This window comes from Rhinoderma darwinii, chromosome 1 (genome assembly GCF_050947455.1).
Source record: "Rhinoderma darwinii isolate aRhiDar2 chromosome 1, aRhiDar2.hap1, whole genome shotgun sequence".
Classification (NCBI taxonomy): domain Eukaryota; kingdom Metazoa; phylum Chordata; class Amphibia; order Anura; family Rhinodermatidae; genus Rhinoderma; species Rhinoderma darwinii.
The window spans coordinates 61,059,021-61,076,742 of record NC_134687.1 but is presented as its reverse complement, the minus strand read 5'-3'; positions in this window follow the sequence as shown (position 1 = coordinate 61,076,742).

Genomic DNA, 17,722 nt, shown 5'->3' with positions numbered 1-17,722 from the left:
TGTAATATATTAAAATTTACGGTAAACAATGACGATTACAAATAAAAGGTCTATTTTAGGGTAAGACGATGTTATTACCCAAAAAAAATAGCTGAAATGCAAAAAAGCTTATTTTTTTACTATTATTTTCAAACTTTATGAATAAAAATTCTAAAATAGCAAAAAAGGTGTGTCTAAAAACAATAAAAAAAGAAACCTGCATTGTCTATGGAAAAAACGTCGCAAAAATCACGTCGTTAGCCCAACAAATAAAAAAGTTATAGCCATTTAACTAACACGTGCTAAAAATGGCTAAATGGTGTCTGGTCCTGAAGGCGCAAAATAGCCCGGCCCTGAACTGGTTAAGTAGCCAGTGACTTTGAGAATCACATCACAATATAGAACATGTGTGATTCAACATGGGTTATACACATTTGACCCTTTCTCTGGCAGTTGTAGTCCCACTTTGACATTCTGGTCCAGGTCTTTTTTATCTACCTCTGCAAAGCGCAAATTAAAAATGTGCACTAATGTGTTACTTTTGTGGGTGCAATTTACCAGCCCACATGCCTTGAATTCCATCCAGTTCCAAATTAGCTTTTAAAAATAATGTTATGAGTACGAGCAGCTCGGAGGAGTAAAAACACACAGACACGTTACTGTATGAAAATCCTTCTACTTTATTCTTATCAGCACGTATATTTATACTCCGACAATAACAAGTTTTCAACAACAAATGAGTCAGAAAGTTTAGATAAAGTTCCAGAACTTAATTGGCTCTTAGGGGGGCCGTTCCCTTATCTTCCTAATTATTGCTGCGTAGGCTCTGCACCCGGCCCTATGACTCTCCATTTTAATTCTTATTATTGCTGCGTAGGCTTTGCACCCGGCCCTATGATTCTCCATTTTAATTCTTATTATTACTGCGTAGTACTTTGCACACGGCCTACTGCCTTAAAGTCCTAGAGCATCTACCTTCTAATATAACTAACTTGTACAAGCATATAAAGATATGAGTATATAAGGTATACAGTAAGTCTAAAACACTTTGGAAAATATTTTTGCTTTCACATTTCCCACCTTTTGTGATTTTATAGGTCTGGTAATCTTTACCTGCCTCTAATTTCACAACAACCTGTCACTTCTTTCTAGAGGCCTCGCTGTGAAAGCTCTCCGTATCTTATAAAACGCATAACAGTTAAAACAAGTCATAATAACAAAAACAATCATAATACATATTAGTGGTTGGAATAAGTAGCTTAGTACTGAACTGGCAGTCGGCGAAAACCCTGTAAATATGTCATACCAGTGATGAGCCGTGTCATCCTTAATCTGGGATCCTAAATATCGCAGCGTTTTCCCACTTATAACAGCATTCATTTTTACTGTTTGTAGTGTAACATTATGTCTCCTAACCATCTCTCTTACCTCTTCTGCGTCTCTTAGAACTTTATTCAACTCATCTAAAGGAAGACTAATATTAGGTGTTGGCAATGGGTCCGGTACCCATACTGTGCTTACAATCTCATCCAAATCCGGGAGAAATACAATAGTCTGGTTTTTCCATTCTATATGGCTAACATTAGATATACATCCGGAAAAGGGTACCTGTAGTGAAAAAGGTTTTAGTGTTCTGGGGTCATCCGTAACCATACATACACTCTGTGGTTTTATCTCTATATACATTGAAAAATTTTCTGCTGGTATTACTGAGAAAGGGCATATATTGTCCTCATATTCCATCAGGCAAGGTTCGTAACTCTCTGATTGTTTGTTACATACATATCCTTTTTTGGTTAAAATACACAAACCTATATCAATAGTTTTGTTTCTGTCAGTTATATGTGGATGTCTAAATTCGGGCCACCAGTATTGGCTATTCTGAGTAAATTCATCAGTCATGACAATAGGTAACACTACATATTTACATACCATCCCAATATTAGTCACCTTATATATTATCAATTTTCCTGAACACCATTCATCTGTACATTCTACTGAGTCTGGGTCAGACCAGCCCCATGTATCATTAGAATTCGCTTGTACTTGTGCCCTTCCCCAGACATGAGGGTGTGTACTCATCAAATCTTGTTGGAATTTATCTTTTTGTCTCATTTCCCATAAAGTCTTAGTGGTGCATATAGTCCAATCTATAAAAGCAGACATATCTTTGTAAGCTCGATATTGGGTGAGTACTGATTCATTAAAAACAAGGAAATTTTGCTCCACTTTTAACTGTAATTGTTGTGTCTCAAAACTTGTGGGTAACCACTGGGCACCCAAAGCTATGGCTTCTTCTATGTTGCTTCCGACTGAGGCCAATTTATTGGCCATTACTTCTAGCTGTACACCGTTTAGGATTCCCATCCCTGTTCCTGCTCCTCCTAAAAGGGTATCATACCATTCCCTTTTTACTCTACATGCCTTATCCTTAGAAAATGTGATGTTCCAATGCACTATCTTTCTTTGCTCCCTATAGGCCATAGGCACACAAGTCTGGGGAATCCTATTTATCGAGGTGTTTACATGTTCCGGATGCCTACCTCCTACTAGAGTTTGTATAATTGTTACGAACCAGGTTCTTCCGATGATTCGGGTAGAGTTCACACAAATCACCATTTTTACAGTACTATTCATTAGTATAGGGCTATCTATTTTGGACAATGAACAATTAGTCAGCATCCCTGACCGATTACTATGATCTCTCAAATCTTGCAAACGCATTAATCTGCTCATGTCGCAGCAGGACATTTTCACCCGGGCTTCATAAGTCACATTTGTTACAGTATCCTCATCAGGGAATTTCATATATATTACTCCCCGCTGGGATCCACCTCCCGTATACCAGTCTACAAGTTCGTTGGTCTTGGTAAGGTTAAATAATCCGCTACAAATTTGTCTAGAAGGACAACTAAATCCATCTTGAATCCGAATGTTGTTGGATATTACCCATCCCCACTGCAATGTCCCTTGCATTCTGGTTATCGCATGTGCGGGAGCTCTGGATTCGGACCTGTGAAGAATAAGTCCCACCACCCCCAAAATCAGCAAAATCTTCATCTTGATTCTTTAGATGACCTTGCTCTTTCGTTTTCTGGCGTGTAGAGAACCTTCTTACAATGGCTGGCGTGGATCCAACTGGCTTTTCCTTCAAGTTTCACTGAAGTACTTGTGGTCAGGAGCACCTGAAATGGACCGTCAAATCTGGGATCAAGACTTTTCCGAACGTGTCTCTTGACCATTACCCAATCTCCTGGTACGAGGGAATGTGCACCACCTAGAGAATTTGGGTCTGGAATAGAAGAAAATACTTGACCATGCACTTTAGCCAGTTGTTTATGCAAGGCACATACATAATCTGTGAGTCTACCGTACTGCATCTGGAGCACCTGTGGAAAGTACAATCCTAACCTAGGACCTCCCCCAAATAGAATCTCATAGGGACTCAGACCTGTCTTTTTATTGGGCGTATATCTTACTGAAAATAAAGCCAGGGGAAGACACTCTGTCCATGGTTTACCTGTTTCCACCATAGCCTTCTGTATTTTCAGTTTTAGAGTCCCATTCATCCTTTCAACCTTACCGCTACTTTGTGGATGGTATGGGGTGTGGAATGCCTGTTCTATCCCTAAAGTTGACATAATATGTTGCATAATTTCTCCTGTAAAGTGAGTACCTCGATCACTTTCAATAGTCTCTGGTACACCATACCTGCAAATCACTTCTGCCATCAACTTCTTGGCGGTGGAGGTGGCATTGGCCTTTGACACTGGAAACGCTTCGGGCCATCCTGAAAACATATCAACACATACCAAAACATACTCATAGGTTCCCACCTTTGGCAATTGGATATAGTCAATCTGTAGTCTCTGAAAAGGATACAAGGGTCTTGGCATATGTCTCCTAGGGACCTTTACCACCTTACCAATATTGTTCTGGGCACAGATCATACACCCATGCGTATACTGGGCTGCTAATGTCCCAAACCCTGGAGCAAACCAGTACCGACTAACCAGGTTGCACATAGTTGTTTTTGACTGGTGGGTAATCCCATGGGCTACTTGAGCCATCATGGGGTATAGTGTCCTGGGCAGGCATACCCGTCCCTCTAAATACCACAAACCATCAGTCTTTGCTTCAGACCCTTTACCTGTCCATTTGATCTTTTCTTCATCTGTGGCTTGTCTCTGTAGTGTCAGCAAAATATCCGAGCTGACTGAAGTGTGTATATCCTCTAGGTTGGTGATTACGAAAGTGTTGGCCAGAATAGGCCTTGTCCTTGCTACCTCTTTAGCGGTTTTGTCTGCAAAGTCATTTCCTTTAGCCTCTTCACTGCTGTTTCTTGTGTGAGCCCTGATCTTCACCACTGCCACCTCTTTTGGCAACAATAAACTTTCCATCAAATATTTGACTAGATCTGCATTTTTAATAGGTGTACCCGCTGATGTGAGGAACGCCCTTACTCTCCAAATAGGACCATAGTCATGTGCTATGCCAAAAGCATATCTGGAATCTGTGTATATGTTAGCTGTCTTTCCCTCAGCTTGTCTACATGCTTCGGCTAAAGCTTTCAGCTCCGCTTCTTGTGCTGACATGTGCGGTGGGAGTGCTTCTGCTTTACATACTTCATATGGGGTGACCACCGCATACCCTGTATAAAATTTACCATCTATACCATACCTGGAACCATCCACAAAGAGAACTAACTCTGGATTCTGTAATGGTGAATCCTTAATATGTTCAAACCCCATTGTCTCTTGTTGCATGAGCTGCAAGCAGTCATGATCATCCTGTGAAGGAAGAAAATCTGACCAAATACCTTATTCTTCTCCCCCTTGCTCCAGAGGCAGTAAAGTAGCTGGGTTCAGAGTAGTACAACGTTGAATAGTGACATTATCAGGTAACTGTAAGGCACATTGAATTTTCGTATGCCGAGCAACAGAGAGATGTTTTGGCTGTACTTGAGATAAAAGAGCAGACATAGGAGCATAAACAGTTACAGGAAAATCAAGGACAATCTGTTGAGCTTTGTCTAATACTTCTGTAGCAGCAATTAACGCTCTAACACAAGATGGGGACCCTCTAGCAACTGGGTCCAGCCGTACAGAATAATATGCAACAGGCCTTTGTTTTTGGCCATGGTCCTGTGTGAGAACCGCTGTAGCGTGTCCATTTAATTCCGTGGTATACAGTCGGAAACATTTGTTGTAATCAGGAATACCCAGTGCTGGGGCTGTCTGAATACTCAATCTAAGACTATAAAAATTTTCCTCTGCTTCTGGTGACACCTGAAAGGGAGTTGCAGCAAGACAATCGTAAAGAGGTTGCATAAGAGCAGAAGCATTGCGAACCCAGGGGCGACAGTAAGAAATAAGTCCCAAAAATGTGCACATAGCAGACTGAGTATTTGGCAGAGGGATACTAGTAACAGCTTGGATCCTTTCAGGTGTAAGGTGTCGAATACCAGGAGAAATACAGTGTCCTAAAAATACAACAGTTTGCTGACAAAGTTGAAGCTTCGCTTTGCTGGCCTTGCAGCCTGACTGTGTTGGGAAACAGAGCAAAGAAACACTGGAGCTCTCGCATTGCTGCCTGGAGGGGCAGCAAAGGAGGAGATCATCCACATATTGTAGTAGAACTACTCCTGGGCCGGGGTCCCAGTCACTGAAAATCTGAGTCATAGCAGAGGTATACATACTGGGGGAGTTGTGAGCCCCCTGGGGTAATACCTTCCAAGCAAGTTGTGCATAATTGTGCGTGAAGGCGAAAAGATACCAACAGTCAGGATGAAGAGGAACAGAGAAAAAAGCATTAGCCAGATCTACTACCGTAAACCAGCATGACGTAGCAGGGATCTGTGCCAATAGAGTATGGGGGTTAGGTACAATAGGTGTATTGAATACTGTAGCGTCATTGACAGCTCTGAGGTCATGGACCATGCGGTACTTGGCCGGTTGTCCCGGCTCTGCCTTTTTCTTTACTGGGAAAAGGGGTGTGTTACATGGGGAGACTATGGGAGTTAAGACCCCCGCAGCAAGGTACGCCTTCACCTGCTGTGATATAGCATCTGATTGTGCTATTGTAAGGGGGTACTGTTTCCTGTAGGGGAGGGGCACCCCCGGTTTAAGATCTACCCTTACGGGGGGACTTTGAGGATCCCTACATCAGTGGGTCCTGTTGACCATAGCCCATCTGGCACTTGTGCCAGTAGGCTATCTATCTGTTGTTGGCCTAATAAAACAAAGGACGGGGACTCAGTATCCCATGGATTCAGGTTTGTAGCTGTTAATATACATAAGTCCTCCTCATCAATGGTTCCTCTCAACATAATGGTGCCATTCGCACAATATTCAATTCTAGCTCTTAGTCTTTCTAAAACATCAGCACCTAGTAAATTTATTGGGGTTGTTTCACAGGTGACAAGTTTTGTGACTATAGATTGGTGTGGACCAAACCGTAGAACAACCGGTTTCGTAACTTGATTTGGGTGGGACCTCCCATCTACTCCCACGCAAATCTGGGTGTCATCTGATAACAAATCTGCTGGCAGTTCTCTAGGGTTAACAACAGTCACGGCAGCTCCAGTATCTATCAGGAAAGGGATCGGGGTACCATCATTGACAGACAAGGAAATTAAAGGGGCGGGGCCTAATTTTACTGCCATGGTGTGGGCGGATTCGCCCATATCTGGACTGCCGACCCTTCATGCTTGATGGGGCTGGTACTGGGGCTGCTGCGTGTCTCCCTGCTGCCTTTGATTTCCTTGGGGAAGGTCCGGCTTTGAAGCCCATCCCCCTTGGATCCCACCTGGTCCTATCTGTGGGTTCATATTTCTAGGTGCTTTGCAGTGTCTTTGGAGATGTCCCTGCTCGCCACAATTATAGCAGATGACCATCCTCCTGCCCCGTGTCTGTACATACTGCGGTTGGATCATTTGTCCCCCTTGGCAAGGATACTGCATATACTGTGCTGGGGGTGGCTGGTAGGGCTGTTGTTGGATCGGCGGCCCTGGTTGCCTAAAGGGGCCAGGTTGCATATAAGCTACTCCAGCGGGTTTCTTTCTGGTTTTCTTTAGATCTAACTCTACCCCTTGGGCTACCTTCACTAGGTCACTGGTCGCCATGCCTCTCCACTCGGGTCTAGCGGTCTGCACTGCCTCCCGCAAGCTTTTCTTAAGCCCCTCTATAAACGCAGCTGTCAACATCCTGGTATCTAGGGGTCTTTCCTTGTAACCCATATCCTTCCATTGGGACCTCAGTCTAGCATAGTATTTGTCAATACTCTCAGTGTTATCCTGAGTTGTGTCAGTCAAACTCTGTCCCTTTTGTCCTTGTTGGGTTACTGCCCACTGTTTTATCTGGGCTACAAACTGTTCTCCTGAAAAGTTAGTACAGTCACTAGGTTCCTCGGTCACATAGTCACGGGGTACCCTTAGATCATCCTCTATGGTGGAGTATATATCGGGACATTGTATTTTACACACCATGTCCAGATCTTTCCACGTAGCGTTATACAATCTCTGTATCTTTGTTATTTGTTCTGCCCACTTAACTGGTTTCTCTTCTGGGTCGGGCATTCCCTCAATTATACTCTTTATGTCCCCTGGACTCCAAGGTTTATACAAGTGTACATTTCCCTGGTCTACCTGAGTTTTTGAGCTCTGAACTATTGCCCTCAAACTTTCTCCTATTCCTTCCACTATCCCCGCAATTTCTTCATCCCTCAGCTTTTCCCTTTTGGGCTCTTTTATGGGAGTGGTTAGAGAATCATCCTGATTCATGTGTCCCGACAAGTCGGGCATTCCATTGACCTCAACCTCTGATTCTTCCTCTCCCGTCACTCCCATTACATTAGCATCTTTCGCTTTTAACATGCCTAAAAAGGGATTATTTGCTGAGCCACGAGTATAGGTAATCACGGGATACAAGCCAGGGGCGGGGGCGTCTGCTCAGGGACGGTGAGCCCCACAGTTAGAGCACACCTCTCTCCAGTCAGGATTTTGGACACCGCAATTAAGACAGGTCCAGAAGCCTCCTGGATCTTTCCCTGGGTTGAGTCCCGTGTACCCAGGGGACTCCTTAAGTTTTTCCCCAACATCCTCTTTCTTTCTTTCTTATCATGACTTACTTTCACCTTTTGTCCTGTGACCATCCCTACTCCTGTCTTTGGGCTTTCATCATAACATTCATAATATCTCTTCCTACCCACAGTGGTTTCCTTGCATCCTCCTCTCCTCACTTCTTCAGACACATCCCTCCAATCATCCCCTGCCTTTCTCAACTTATTGTCTCTCAACCATCCTTCATTCTTACTGATAGCGGCATCCCATTCATCCACATCAAGCATGCCTCCCCTGGGGAGTCCCAAACCACTTATCAATTTCTTACATCTCTTTACTGCACGTTTGCCCTTTCTTCTTTCCACTATCTCTCGGGCTGGCACTCCTGACTTCTCTGCTCTAGTAAATAGGTTACCCATCTCTAGGCTGTACTGGGTATCTAACAACTTCTAATATTACTATTCTGGGTCTCTTTCACCCCAAAAATCAAAGTGTTCTGGGTCTCTTTCACCCCAGAAATCAAACTAAACTACTATTCTGGGTCTCTTTCACCCCAGAAATCAAACTAAACTACTATTCTGGGTCTCTTTCACCCCAGAAATCAAACTAAACTACTATTCTGGGTCTCTTTCACCCCAGAAATCAAACTAAACTCCTATTCTGGGTCTCTTTCACCCCAGAAATCAAACTAAACTACTATTCTGGGTCTCTTTCACCCCAGAAATCAAACTAAACTACTATTCACTATTCTGGCCAGAGTGTTCCATGTTTTATTGTTTTATGGGTATCCTAACAAAGCAATCCCCCTATAGCATGCTCAATGCCGCTATCCATTCCTCTTTCACACAACTGAGATGGAAGTCAGGCACTTCGTTTCTAAGGGAGTACAGAGTTCTGGAACTGCAGCTTCATACATTACTCCCTAAGGTGGAGCCTTAGTCATCCGAAAATAGGGGGGGCCAGACGGGGAGATGCAGAGCAAAAATGTAAGAATCAAATCTTCTTACATTATGCTGCAGCTCTTGGTCTACACATTCCCGTCCGGTCTCCTCTGCCTGGTTCGGGTGGTCTCTGGGTCCTAGTGCTGCAGTCCCTGTTCGGGCGCCAAAAACTGTGGGTGCAATTTACCAGCCCACACGCCTTGAATTCCATCCAGTTCCAAATTAGCTTTTAAAAATAATGTTATGAGTACGAGCAGCTCGGAGGAGTAAAAACACACAGACACGTTACTGTATGAAAATCCTTCTACTTTATTCTTATCAGCACGTATATTTATACTCCGACAATAACAAGTTTTCAACAACAAATGAGTCAGAAAGTTTAGATAAAGTTCCAGAACTTAATTGGCTCTTAGGGGGGCCGTTCCCTTATCTTCCTAATTATTGCTGCGTAGGCTCTGCACCCGGCCCTATGACTCTCCATTTTAATTCTTATTATTGCTGCGTAGGCTTTGCACCCGGCCCTATGATTCTCCATTTTAATTCTTATTATTACTGCGTAGTACTTTGCACACGGCCTACTGCCTTAAAGTCCTAGAGCATCTACCTTCTAATATAACTAACTTGTACAAGCATATAAAGATATGAGTATATAAGGTATACAGTAAGTCTAAAACACTTTGGAAAATATTTTTGCTTTCACACTTTCTAGTAATGTTGCAAGCAATAGGGCTATTTGAGCTGACTCTTTGTTGCGGTAAATTCCTAATAATTTTGTTTTTCATTACTAGTTCATATTTGTGCAGGCATTATGTTAGTCAGACTGTGTTACCTGTGATCTATACTGGACAGTGATTCTTTGCCAGGGACTGTGTGTCCGTGGTGGGCGCTATATCCCAATTTTTAATACTCTTGAAGCCACCACACTGCCTCTCCTTTCTTTTATTCGGATCCATTTTTGAATTTTATGTAATAATACTTTGTATTGTATGTCCTAATAAAATTTTGCTATTTTTCTACTTTATTTGTGGCGTAATGACTTCTCCTCCTTTTAGTCTTTCATGATTATATGAAGTTTTGCTGTGTTATTTATATATAATGAGGCGCATTGGACACTTGCTTATGGCGCCTAACTCTTTACCTAACCTGGTAAGTCCTTATATTTAAACAGTCTTTATTATAACGACATACCCTTTTCGGTCCTCTTCTGGAGGTCTTCTTTCCACTTCTCTGCCATCGGACTGACTATTTCCACTCTTTTGTTTGACCAGCTGCAGTGCGGGGCTATGACATCTATCATGATGTGCCACTGGATTGGTCGATCTTCAATCTGGTTGAGCTGTTGACCAGGAATGTTTGCCAATATTCTGTCCCTATAGTGGCTGCCACTGAAATGTGAGTATGGTAGGTAAAAATCCTACGCTGCAATTTTTATTTTACAAATGGCCTTTCTAAAGGCCTCAATACATTACAGAAATTGGCCTATAGTTTTAACACTACTACACTAAAGAATAAAGAATAATTATTCATAAGAAGTCCTCGAGTCCCATGGGGGACATTGGATTTTTATGTCTATGCAGGGGGACCCACTCATTAATTCAGGAATTCATTTATTTATCTTAAAGGGGACTCATGCTATCTACCTATTACATCTCTACAACCAAGTCAACCCCCACTCTTATATACAGTGGGTATGACCCAAGAATCTTCACTGATTCCCTTGGACCTGTTGTAAAAAAACAAAAACATAATTATGAAACAAGTGATAGAAGGACCCAAAACTGCATTCTATGCCAACGATGCTTACGTAATGGGATTAAACATCAGCTGATTCTTGCGTAGGCCACTTTTGAAAAGAATAGACATAAATGGTACAACAAATTATATTTACTCATATAAGCTTTGTGACCTCATACCTTGAGAGAAATATTTATATACTGTACTACTTTACTAACTTTGTTGCTATCATTGTCCACACAGGGCATATCATCTAAAAGGTTGCTAATGAATCAGCCCATAAGAAATAGATCCTACTGGCAAGTGATTGGCTCCCAAGTCAGCTCCAAATGTGGTTGTCTTCTGGACCTTTGGGGCCCAATATTCCTCTAAGAGAGCGGAAAGTGTCAGGGGCGGGAGTGGGGCCAGGGGGATACGCACCCTGCCAGGGCTTTGTGGTGGGGCAGGGGGAGGGACAGATGGCTAGGGACTCTGTAGGAGGCCAAGGGGGAGACCATAGGGGTGCAAGGGGGCAGCATAAATTAAAATAATTGCACTGAAGCTGTTGCTTTTACACAGCAGAGTAACTCACCAAGTTGCTGTGCTGGCCGCTGCTTCTGGCTCCTGCAGGCTCTAATACCTTCCACAGTCGTGGCTTGTTTGGATAAAATCTCCACCTCCTCCTAACACACGGCACCCACATTACCTGCGTAAACACTAGAGCAGATGCCAAAATTCATTCAGATCCCTGATTAAATACTTAAATGAATACTGACCCCATCCAGGTCCCCAAAGTAATTCAAACTCCAGAGTAGACCCCTAAATAAATTCACACCCCAATCAGTCCCAAAATTAATTTAGACCTGACTAGATGAAAAAATGAATTCAGACCCCATCCAGAACCCTAAAGGCATTCAGACCCTCGACCAGACCCCTAAATTAATTCAGACTTCTGACCAAACCTCTAAATTTATTCAGACCTTGAACCAGACCTCTAAATTATTCAGACTTCCAACCAGACATTTAAAATAATTGACACACCTAATCAGAACCCCAAATTAGTTGAAACCCTAAATCAGACTCCTAAATTAATTAAACACCTCAGACCAGACTCCTAAATCAATTCACACCCTAGACCAGACCAAAAATATAAATAATTCATACCCTAGACCAGACCCCTATGTAGTTACCTCTCCAGGTCCTCTTGCCTCCACTTTTGGCTGGGCGCCTCTTCTGAGCTACTCTTCACTTCTGGCACCTTTACGGCGACAGTGGGCAGCCGCAGCGGTGGGCAGCAGCAATGTATCACGGCAGAAGGGCCCTTTTTTTTATTTATTTTTATGGACAGGTTTGGGACAGGAGTACCAGCTGCCCTGATAGTGGCCCTGATCATCATAATAGTACAAAGCTATGGATAGCAGAATTCAGAGGGGAACCGATGAAATAGGGGAGATTTATATGGAGGAGACGACCACAAACAGCCCCCTTGATGCCAAGAGTGTTCACTTAAAAAGTACAATTAGGGTAATCCCATAAGGAGAATTTTTATGATTAAAACAAAATTGCTGAACTTTATACACTTTCAAGCAAAGATCACAAGTACTGAGATCTAGACTGATAGAATAGAATTACTCAAAAAGAGCAATAGAGTATAATGCAGCCTTCTGCACAAATCGTAAATAATTATTTCTTTCAAAACAAAAAGATCACAAATCTAAAAATAAAATTAGACTTATTAACAACTACTATGAGAAAAGGGATATGTTGACTACAATTCTCAACAAGCATTAGACAATTCTCCTAACAGACCCAGACCTGAGACAACATCTAAATGGAAAGCATCTTCGGGATATAGAAAGGGATTTAGAATGTTTAATTTTCTGGTAACCAGCCATTTCTCACAAAGAAGAGATCTACTATCCCAGACTTCTATCCTTGCAAACTATGTAAAGCTTGTAGTGTTTGAAAACCACAAAAGGTATAAAAATACCAAATGAAAGAAAATCTTAGATGATTCTCAATCCTTGGAGTTTATTGCCTTGTATGCCCAAGTGGGCTCAGATATATTGGCATATTAGGAGCAAAGATAAGGCAGCCATCAATAATAAAATGTAGCGCCTACGGTCACGGACTGCCGAAATCCCCCTCTTACCAGCGGCCGCGACCGCAGGACTGTATTCCTCCACCAGCACCCCCCTTCTCTGGGACATCGCCACGCTATGCTCTCTGCTCTCTCTCCCTGTCTGTCCCATAGGGTGCGCGTGCGCGCTCGTGCCAAGCCTTAAAGGGCCAACACCATTAAAAGTATCCCCAACCTATCCCTAAGCACCCTGGCCCTTAAAATAAATCCTGCCCCTTTCCTCAGTGCCAATGTTGTTTCTTCCCAGTATTTATTCTGCAAATGTTTCCCTATCTGTGTTCAAGTCCAGCAGTCTGGCACAAGCCAGCTTCTGTTTGTCCGGCACAGCTTGCTTCTAAACATTTGGCACAAGACAGCTTCCGATAGTCCGGCACCAGCTTGCTTCTGATTATCCGACATGTAACGTTAACAGCCACAAATCGTTGTTCTTACCTGCCCCCTGACGGCCGCGGCCATGGATGAGTGAGTGCCAGGCAGCATCTCCCTTCTGAGAGACGCTGGCACTCACTTCCGCATCACTGCACTGGTTCCCGTAGGGTGCGCGCGCTCACGTCCGGCCTTAAAGGGCCAGTGCACACACATGAGTAAGATCTGTAATCAGCCCATGATCACCCTGGACTATAAAAAGGGCTCTGCCCTTTCACTCATTGCCTGAGCATTGTTGTGTTTACCCATGTTAGTCTTAGCAAATGGTCCCATAGTGTTATCCTGTTCCCGTTCTTCCTGTGCCCTGCTACCTGCATCCTGTATCCTGTGCTATATCTGTTCCTGTGCCTTAACGTTTTGGAGTCATGTTGTGCCACCGGTCACACCTACTGATATACACCACGTCTGATGTCTACAAGTTCATCTGTGCCGAGCTTCCATTACTGTCTGGACTATTAAATGTACTATTGTACTAGGACTGTTATTTGGCCAGCTGCTACTCCGCTACAGCGGTGTGGTCTTGTGGGTCCACATACCCCCGGATCGTGACAGTATGCTCAGGCCAAGGACCCCGCTGGTCAACCCAAGACCATGACGACGTCACAAGCCATGCAGGCAGACCTGCGAGACCTTCAGTCACGACAAGACATACTCCTCCTGACAGTGAACTCCATTGTACAGCGACTGGATGCTCAAGCTGCAGCCATCACGGCACCTGTTCCTGTTGCTCCGGCTGTCCCTCCTACTACACCTCCTGTCAGTACCAGTGCCGACTCCCGATTTTTGCTGCCACTAACTACCTCCTCACTATGACGGACAAGCGAGTACCTGCAGGGGATTTTTGAACCAGTGCCAGATCCACTTCAGTCTACATGCCAGAGCATTTCCTTCCGATGGCGCTTTCATCATCTCTCTCCTTACTGGCAAGGCCCTACCATGGGCGAATCCTATTTGGGAGCGTCAGGGACCAGAGACCCGTGACTTCCAGTGTTTCCTACAGACTGTTCGCACGGTATTTGAGGAACCTGGACGAGTCTCGTCAGTAGCTGTATCTCTGCTGATCCTTCGCCAGGGAGACATCTCGGTGGGTTTAGTACGCCATTCAGTTTCGCACCCTGGCGGCAGAGCTGTCCTGGAACAATGAAGCCTTGGTGGCTACATACTGGCAGGGACTGTCATCCGAGATTAAATACAAACTTGCCGCACGTGATCTGCAACCTACCCTGGGATGACCTCATTCTTCTTGCCATCCGGATTGACATGAGGATCTGGGAGAAGTCCCAAGAGGTTAGTCGGGAGAGAAGATTCCCCAGGCTGGCTCTTACTTTCCAGCAATCCTTGTTGCCCTCACCAGTTGTTCCACCAGAGGAGTTGATGCAGGTGGATCGGCTCAAATTGTCAGCCCAGGAGAAACAACGCAGACGCACTTCGGGACTTTATCTGTATTACGGCCTCGGAGGCCATGTTGTGTGTTTTTGTCCTCAGAAGTCAAAAAGACTCCAATGCCTAGGATTGGTTGGAGAGACAACCCTAGAAGGAATGGCGCTGAATAAAAAATTCTCTTCAAGACTGTCCATCCCCGTGACCATAGTGTCCGGCAAGAAGACGCACTGGGTCTCTGCCTATCTGGACTCTGGGTCCGCAGCAATTTTCATCCAGAAAACCTAGTGGATCTTCTCCATTTATCCAGAGACCCTCTGGAGACGCCTTTGGGTGTTGCTTCGGTGAATGGACTGCCTCTGCCCGACCCGATTGTAACTGAAAGCAAGCTGCTGAAGCTCCAAGTTGGAGCCCTTCATACTGAACTTATTTTGTTTATTGTTTTGCCTAAAGCCGTCTATCCTGTCCTACTGGGCCTGCCTTGGCTGCGACTACATGCCCCAATCCTGGACTGGAATTCCGGAGAGGTTCTCCAATAAGGCTCCAAATGTCGCAGCCGCTGTCTGTTACAGATCCATCCTGTCTAGCCTCTTCTGCCACATTCATTGGCAGGATTTCCCCCTCATTTCTCTCAGTTTGTGGATGTCTTCAGCAAGAAGGAGGCTGAGATGCTTCCCCCACACCGGGCTTATGACTGTCCCATTGAACTGGTTCCAAATGTGTCCCATACTCGTGGTCGGGTATACCCTTTCTCCTTGCCAGAGACTCAGTCTATGTAGGTCTATTTCAAGGAGAATCTGGAGAGGTGTTTCATACAAAAATTCTCCTCCCCGGCCGGGGCCGGGTTCTTCTTTCTCAAGAGAAAAGACGGATGTATTTAACCTTGCATTGACTACGTGGCCTCAATCAAATCACGGTCAAGAACAAATATCCGTTGCCACTAATTTCCGAAATATTTGACCGCATACGAGGAGCCCAATTTTTTTCTAAACTAGACTTGCGCAGGTCTTACAATGTGATCCGGATCCGCCAGGGTGTCGAATGGAAACCGGCATTCAACACTCGAGACGGGCACTAAGAATACCTGGTAATGTACTTTGGTCTGTGTAACGCTCCCACGGTATTCCAAGTATTCGTCAATGATATCTTCCAAGATCTCCTCTATGTCTGTGTTGTGGCCATCTCGATTATATTCTGATTTTTTTCTCCAGATCCGACCAATCATCGGAGGCATGTCCGTCAAGTTCTGCTGTGATTAAGGGAGAATCGTTTGTATGCAAAGCTGGAGAAGTGCATTTTTTAGAAGAATTCTCTACCTTTCCTGGGCTACATCATCTCGGACCAAGGCTTCAAGATGGATCCTGAGAAGGTTAAGTCCATCATGGAATGGCCATGTCCTCAAGGCCTGAGGTCCATACAGCGTTTTTTGGGATTCGCAAACTTCTAACGGCAGTTTAACCCAAACTTCTCTTCACTGACGGCTCCCATCTCTACTCTCACCAAAAAAGGTATGAGCACTAAGGTGTGGACTCCAGAGGCAGAATTTGCATTTAATAGCCTTAAGAGTGCATTAACGTTAGCCTCCATCATTCTGACGTATGTCGACAGTTTTCGTTGCCGGTGGACACCTCCCCTGTTGGTGCAGGTGCACTTCTGTTCAAGAGAGGTTCCAAAGGTAAAGCAGTGGTATGTGGCTATTATTCTAGACTTTTTTCTCCCGCAGAGCGCAATGACTATTGGGGATCAGGAGTTACTGGCCATAAAATTGGCTCTGGAGGAGTGGAGACATCTACTAGAGGGCGCAGCTCACCCCATCCTAATATATACCGACCACAAGAACCTCACCTATCTCCAGTCGGCCCAACGGCTGAACCCCCGTCAAGCCAGGTGGTCGCTGTTCTTCAACCGGTTCCGGTGCGGCCTAGTGGGTCCACATACCCACAGATCGTGACACAGCACAAGCCAGCAATCCAAGTACTCTCGCCCTAGTGACTGTTAGTTACATTTTGTTTCACCAGCTGCTAATCCCCTACGGCGGAGCGGCCCAGTGGTTCCACATATCCCATTGCCGTGACACAAAATAAACCATTCTGCTAGACCTCAATTGCCAAACATTTTAAGACTAAATATAACATTGAAAGGACTGGCCTGAAAGGGTGGGCAATCTGTTAGATTTGTTTGGGGATAAGAAAAGGGAACCTTGATATAGCTCTCCTAAGAAGAGAAAGCAAGTGGATTTTCCGTATAAAATCTGTGATCCCCCCTAGGTTAAATGAGAACTAATGACTAACCAAGATCATTCGTATAGTGACTAAAGCTAAACTCTGCAGCTCAGTTATAATCCACAATCATAAATATTAAGAATGTTTTTCACATAAAAGATCTGCATAAGAAATGGGCAGGTTTGTCTAAGTGGCGGTAATATGCTTTTTTTTTTTTTTTTCCTTTCTCCTCTCCTCGCTTTTTGGTCTCTAGGATATATTTGTATAAGATGTATCGATTGTCATAGATACAGGTACCAGGCATTTTTATGTCATGTGTAATGTCGATGTGTATATGTATGTGCTAAAAATCTTAATAAAAAGATTAGAAAAAAAATATTGAAATTAACCTAATAACAAAAATATGATGAAAGTTCTCTTTTTGATCGTTGCAATCGTATGAGCGCTAAGCCGCTTAGTTTATGACCGGCTTTTCTCGGTAAGCCAAGCTGTTGACGTACGGGCTCACCCGAGTGATTGTGTCTTTTCATTTTAGCGATCGGTGGGGGTCTCAGTGCTCAAACCCCCACCGATCAAAACCTCTGACATATCACTATGACATGTCAGAAGTTTTTTGAAAGTTTAGTTACCCTTTAAGTTGTATAAGAGCCACAACCGTTATGTTAATATTAACTAGCTAGCTAGTGGTTAGCCAATGTCCACTTGGCATCCAAACACTTATTCCTAACTCCACTGTTACGGCATTTTCATTGTACAGCCATATATACAATAGAGGTTAGTTTGCTGCAGTGCTGGCAAGATCTGGATACTAGGCAGTAGCGTAGCTAGCGGAGGGGGCAGGGGTGGTGGCCCCGGGCCCACT